The sequence below is a fragment of the Sapajus apella genome, unplaced genomic scaffold, assembly GCF_009761245.1.
Source record: "Sapajus apella isolate SASKATOON/1434 unplaced genomic scaffold, GSC_monkey_1.0 scaffold31, whole genome shotgun sequence".
Classification (NCBI taxonomy): domain Eukaryota; kingdom Metazoa; phylum Chordata; class Mammalia; order Primates; family Cebidae; genus Sapajus; species Sapajus apella.
The window spans coordinates 66,579-73,764 of record NW_022436971.1 but is presented as its reverse complement, the minus strand read 5'-3'; the positions used below and the strand labels follow the sequence as shown (position 1 = coordinate 73,764).

At 43.7% G+C, this 7,186-nt stretch overlaps 2 pseudogenes; one reads left to right on the top strand and one right to left on the bottom strand.

Moving 5' to 3' along the window:
• The first annotated feature begins 1,105 nt into the window (after nt 1–1,105).
• LOC116562152 lies at nt 1,106–1,203 on the top strand (annotated as a pseudogene).
• Nucleotides 1,204–2,634: 1,431 nt separating this feature from the next.
• LOC116561929 lies at nt 2,635–5,015 on the bottom strand (annotated as a pseudogene).
• Between the last annotated feature and the right edge of the window lie 2,171 nt (nt 5,016–7,186).

Below are 7,186 nucleotides of genomic sequence, written 5' to 3'. Positions count from 1 at the left end.
GACATCCCACCGTTGCACTCCAGCCTGGGCAACAAGAGTGAAACTTCAACCAAAAAAAAAAAAAAAAGACCTCAAAGTCATAAAGTGTTCCAACTTATTTTCTGATTAAAATGCAAGAGGCCGGGCGCAATAGCTCATGCCTGTAATCCCAGCACTTTGGGAAGCAGAGGTAGGTGGACCAGCCTGGCCAACATGGTGAAACCCTGACTCAACTAAAAATACAAAAATTAGCTGGGCGTGCGGGCAGGTGCCTGTAATCACAGCTACTCAGGAGGCTGAGGCAGGAGAATCACTTGAAACCGGAAAGGGGAGTTTACAGTGAGCCGAGATCATGCCACTGCACTCCAGCCTGAGCAATAAAAAAACCCCCCCCATCAAAAAAAAAAAAAAGGGGGGGAGGGAGAACAAGAAAACTGGCTAGGCGTGGTGACTCACCCTTGTAATCCCAGCATTTTGGGAGAGCCAGGTGGGTAGATCACCTGAGGTCAGTAGTTAGAGAGCAGCCTGGCCAACATGGTGAAACCTTGTCTCTACTAAAAGTGCAAAAATTAACAAGGCGTGGTGGCGTGCACTTGTCTCAGGAGACTGAGGCACACGAATCGCTTGACCCCAGGAAACAGATGTTGCAGTGAGCTGAAACTTCGCCACTATACTCCAGCCTGGGCGACAGAGGGAGACTCTGTCTCAAAAAAGCAAAAAAAGCCCTAAGTTAGCAGTAAAACAAAATTTCTTATAATCATTTTTCATCTCTACCCCCAAAAAGTCTTGGATCAACAAGGAAATCACAATTATACCTACTTAAGAGAAGTAAAATGAAAGGTATAATTATGGAAAAGGAAACAATTTATTTGTAGATGTCTGATCCTCTTAAAATAATTGATTTTTACTATAGTTGATTTGAACAAATGCGTAAGCATCTACTACAGCTGCATTTTCTAAAAAGTCATTCAAAATACAGCTGTACTGTGACTACCCAAACTTATACTCTACTGTCCTCAATAGATTAGCTCCTCGAGATTAAGTCAGTCCAATTCCAAAGTCCCTCAAAAATAATTCTCACATATGCCTTTGGTAATGAAGCTATCCTCTATTAAAATGGCATTTTGTGCTCACTTCTGCAGCACACACACTAAGAACATGCAGAGATCAGCATGGCCCCTGCACAAGGATGACATGCAAATTCATGAAGCATTTTGCTTTTTTTTAAATAATAAACAAAAAAAATTTTTAAATGCTATTTTCTCTCCCAAACCCATTATCAATATGTAATTATTTTTTTGTGAGACGGAGTCTTGCTCTGTTGCCCAGGCTGGAGTGCAGTGGCGTAATCTCGGCTCACCACCTCTGCTTCCCGGGTTCAAACGATTCTTCTGCCTCAGCCTCCTGAGTAGCTGGGACTACAGGCACAGCTAATGTTTGTATTTTTAGTAGAGATAGGGTTTCACTATGTTGGTCAGGTTGGTCCCCAACTCCTGACCTCGTGATCCACCCACCTCGGCCTCCCAAAGTGCTGGATTACAGGCATGAGCCACCTCGCCCGGCAAAACAGATTTCACTAATCTTATTTTTTTTTATTTATTTTTTTGAAACAGAGTCTTGCTCTGTCTCCCAGGCTGCAGTGCAATGGTGTGATCTCGGCTCACTGAAACCTCCAAATCACAGGTTCAAGAGATTCTCCTGCCTCAGCCTTTGGAGTAGCTGGGATCACAGGCGCAGACAATGCCCGGCTAATTTCTGTATTTTCAGTAGAGACGGGGTTTCACCATATTGGCCAGGCTGTTCTTGAACTCCTGACCTTGTGATCTGCCCACGTCAGCCTCCCAAAGTGCTGGGATTACAGGCATGAGCCACTATGCCCGGCAATATGTAATCTTTTTTAAGGGTGGAGAGTGACAGCTATAAAGACTGTTCTCAGAGAAAGGCATAATTTTTACTGTTAGTTGCTGTGGGTCCATGGACTCCATAAAGCCTAAGGTAGATTTCTGTTTTCAGGAATTTGCCTACCATTCAACATTCTTCTGCTAAAAAGGCCCTGATTTTCTTTGGAGATCCATCCCCTACTCCATTCTCAATTTATACAGTGTAAAGCAACACTAGCAGTAATACATGAAACCCAATTAACACTTCCCATCCTCTTGACCACAGTAAATGGTTTACTAATGGGACGAAGGCTCAAGCCAAGGCCAAAGGGCAGAATAAGAGAAAAATTAAAACTTTATTCACCCCAATAACGACTGGAGTTAAATCTGCATGATGTGAGGCTAAAGCTAACAGCTTTCTTGCTCCACACAGAGTTTGAGGATCAAACCAACACCCCAAACATAAAGAGACAGAAACACAATCTTGATAATGCATTTATTTATTTATTTAGAGACAGAGTCTCACTCTATTGGCCAGGCTGGAGTGCAATGGCGTGATCTCAGCTTACTGCAGCCTCTGTCTCCTGGGTTCAAGGGATTCTCCCACCTCAGCCTCCCAAGTAATTGAGATTACAGGCATGCCCCACCAAGCCCAGCTAATTTTTATATTTTTTATTAGAGACAGGGTTTCACCATGTTGGCAAGGCTGGTCTCAAACTCCTGACCTCAGGTGATCCCATCATCTCAGCCTCCCAAAGTGCTGGGGTTACAGGTGTGAGCCACCGCGCATCTGGCCTACACCTCTGTTTTTGTTTTTCTTGTTGTTAACACCAGTGTTTATTTCAGGAAGCATGTCTGGAAGACCTGGGTCTGTCCAGTGGAGTTCTGGAGCCTCCAGATTCTCACTTGGCCTTTGGGTTACAGAACTTGTGTCCAGCAAAGGCAGCCTTGTCCCCAAGAGACTCCTTGATCCTCATGAGTTGGTTGTATTTGTCCAGACGCGCCAAGCAGTAGGGGACACCCGTCTTGATCTGTCCTGTGCAGAGCCCCACCATAAGGTCAGCGATTAATGTGTTTTCAGTCTCCCCAGAATGGTGGCTTACATCACCCCCCAGCCATTAGACTGAGTCAGTTTGTACGCCTGGATCGATTCAGTCATCAAGCTGATCTGGTTGACCTTCAGCAGCAGAGAGTTGCAGGCCTTTTTCTCAATGGCCTGGGCAATCCTCTTTGGGTTGGTGACCGTCAGGTCATCCCTTAAAATCTGGATGCCCACCCCCGAGAGGAATGAGGTATAAGAGGCCCAGCCATCCTGGTCAAAGGGGTCCTCGATGGAGACCACATGATAGTTCTTGATAAAACTCTTATACAGCTCTCCAAGCTTCTCCCCAGTGATGTGCCATGCGGGATCATAGGGTGACTTGAAGTTAAGATCATACTTCCCATTTCGATTCCCATTCTCAGGTGCTGCCACATCCATGCCAATCACCACCTTGTCCGGGTAACCAGCTGCCTAGATGGCCGTCTTCAGCAGCTCCAGGGCCTCACTGTTCTCCAGGATGTTGGGTGTGAAGCCACCTTCATCACCCACATTGGTGGCATCCCTCCCATACTCGGCCTCAATGACCCCTTGAGGTGGTAGTAGACCTCAGCACCAACGTGCATGGCTGCCTTAAAGAAGCTGGCTCCCACAGTCAGAATCATGCACTCCTATGTGTCCCGCTTATTTCCAGCATGGGAGCCCCCACTGATCACACTGAAGGCTGGCACTGGGAGTTAAGAGGTCAGAATTTCCAGTGAGATCTACAATGTGGCGGTACGGGAGGACCCACTTCTCAGCTGTTCCCATCTTACACATGGCCAAAGACATCCCCAGGATGACACTGGCCCCAAACTTGGACTTATTCTCAGTCCTATCCAGCTCAATCATAAATTTGTCAACTTTTTCTTGATCCACAACACTTAGTTTCTTCTCTAGCAGAGCAAGGCCTAGAGTCTTGATGTGTTCCACAGCTTTCAGGACTCCTTTCCCCAGGTAGCAGGCTTTGTCTCCATCTCTTAGTTCCAGTGCTTCATAGATACCCATGGAAGCCCCACTGGACACAGCTGCTCAGAATCAGCCCTTGGCTGTGTGCAGGTCCATCTCCACTGTGGGGTTGCCCCTGGAGTCCAAGATTTCCTGGGCAAAGATTTTCTGCATGGCCATGGCTGGGATGTCTTTGCTAGAGGTGTGGATGGAGCTCCAAGTCTAGGTGGTAGCTGGGACAGTGTCCTATACCTCATTTTTAATACTATATTGGCTACAAGTTCTAGAAAAATGCCAAATAACAGTAATAATAGCAAGTGTCTTCATCACGTTTCTAATATTTTCATGTACTTGTCTCTAGCAATTTACTATCATTGTGTTACTGGCTGTTAGTTTGTTTTTTTTGGGGGGGACAGGCAGCTTCTCTCAATCAAGCAATTAAAAAAACAAAGCTCTTTCCAATATGTGGCAAGCCATGTGGTGAGCCACAGAGTTCTTGGTATCCAACCGGAAAAGACAACACATAGAAAAAGCACACCCTATTCTTGAATACCTTGGCTAGGAAGTGACACGTATTACTTCTGTTCACATTCTACTGCAAAAAAATAGTCATTTGGCACTACCTAGACACAAAGAGCATAGGAAATAAAATCCTTGTCTGGGTAGCTGGGACAAGGATTGTACCCATATGTACCCATCTCTACATAAGTTTTTATTACTGACCTAGTAATTTAATGAATCTATAGTTTCCTAATAAACAAGTAGCTCTGCATTCTTGGAATAAGCTTCCAATTAATCGTGGAGCTACACTGGCCATCTCATCATTGCTAGACTAAGACAGGCACTCTCCTGCTTCAGAATCTTTGCAGTTTATTCCATCCATGTAGAATGCCCTTTTCCTGGATATATGCAAAGCTTCACTGCCTATCATATGTTTGGTCAAATGTCAACTTATCAGTGAAGCATTTCCTGAATATCCTATTTAAAATGTGAACTACATCAAAACCAGCCAAGCATTCCCCAGTCATCCAGCTTTCCTTTTCCCGACAGCATTTACCATGTTTGGCCATCTTTTACCTACAAATCTGTTAAATTCCACTCAGGAAGTCAGAAAGGGATTTTTTTTTTTTTTTTTTCGAGACGGAGTCTCTCTCTGTCACCCAGGCTAGAGTGCAGCGGCATAATACTGGCTCACTGCAATCTCCACCTCCTGGGTTCAAGCAATTCTGCAGTCAGGGATTTTATTTTTCCTCATTTGTTCACTGTTACATCCACAGATCCTTGCGCAGTGGCCGGCATATAACAAGTGCTCAATAAATATTTATTTAACTACATTAAATGCTCTATACAATGAGTCCCCACATATATGCCACTGAGATTTAGTATTTGCAAATTGATCCTACCCTAAGCCAACCTAAGACAATCACCAATGAACCGCTCCCTCCATTAGCTAATAGATGTAAACAACTGATTTTTTTTAAATTTACAATATTTATAATATTTCCCCTGGTCTCTGCCTAAATCTCTTATCCTATATAGCGAAAGCCAGAAAGGGTTTCAGAAGAAAACTACAAAATGACCTCTCCATCACAACCCAGGGTATATTAGTTTGGTGCCTTCCTTTACTCCACAGCAGCCACGACATCCTCATCTCCATTACGACTGTATTCCAAAAAAAAATTTTAAGACTAATATAAAAAGGGAAATTCACAAAGAGAAGAAATGGTGACAAATTAAGTGAACATAAGTAGAACTCTAATTTTTTTTTTTTTTTTTTTTTGAGACCGAGTTTCACTCTTTGTTGCCCAGGCTGGAGTGCAGAGGCGCAATCTTGGCTTACTGTCACCTCTACCTCCTAGATTCAAGCTATTCTCCTGTCTCAGCCTCCCGGGTAGCTGGGATTACAGTTGCCCGCCACCGTGCCTGGCTAGTTTTTGTATTTTTAGTAGAGATGGGGTTTCACCATGTTGGCCAGGCTGGGGAATTTTTGACCTCAGGTGATCCACCCACCTTGGCCTCCCAAAGTGCTGAGATTACAGGCGTGAGCCACCGTGGTCGGCCTTTTCTTTTTGAGATAGGATTTTGCTGTGTTGCCCAGACTGATCTTGAATTGCTAGCTAGGCTCAAGTGATTCTCCCACCCCAGCCTCCCAAGTAGCTAGGATTGTAGGTACATACCACCATACCCAGCTAAGAAACCTGAATTTTACATGAAAAACTTCAGACTGAAATATGTATTTAATAACTTATATTTTATGCTTTTCTAACCATTTAAGACAATATTATTTGATTATAGCTGAACTTCCAAGCTGTCTGTCTTATACTTTTAGGCAAAAAGTGTTATCCTTAAAATACATCCCTATGCGACAAAACTGGTTATTTCATACATTGCTGGTGGCATTACAAACTGGTATATACCTTAAATAAAGCAACATATCAAAGAAGTAAATTACAAGTAACCATATTTCTGATCTTTCTGAAGGAAATACCACAAAATGTAGGGATGAGTTCCAATTCTTAAGATGGACTAAGGATATTCTACCCTGTCACTCCCACTGAATGTAGCTATACAACCTGGACAAAACACAGACAGGAGCTGAAGACTTTGCAAGGTAAACAGACCTTTCTTAAGCTCACATGGAATATTCACCAAGATGGACCACATTCTGAGCCATAAAACGCACCATAACAAATTTAAAAAAACAAATCATACAATGCCTGTTATCAGAGTACAGTGGAATTTAACTACAAATCATAAGGATAATTGGAAAATCCCTAAATATTTGCAAACTAAACAGCACACTTCTAAATAACACATGCATCAAATAAGAAACCTCAAAATAAGTTTAAAATATTTTTCTAGGCACGGGGGCTCACACCTGTAATCCTAGCACTGTGGAAGGCCAAGATGGGCAGATCGCTTGAGCTCAGCAGTTTGAGACCAACCTGGGTGACAAAACTGTCTCTTAAAAAAATAATAATAATTTTAGCCGGGCGCAGTGGCTCACGCCTGTAATCCCAGCACTTTGGGAGGCCGAGGCGGGTGGATCACGAGGTCAAGAGATCGAGACCATCCTGGTCAACACGGTGAAACCCCGTCTCTACTAAAAATACAAAAAATTAGCTGGGCATGGTGGCGCATGCCTGTAATCCCAGCTACTCAGGAGGCTGAGGCAGGAGAATTGCCTGAACCCGGGAGGCGGAGGTTGCGGTGAGCCGAGATCGTGCCATTGCACTCCAGCCTGGGTAACAAGAGCGAAACTCCTTCCCCAAAAAAAAAAAAAAAAAAAAAAAAAAAAAAA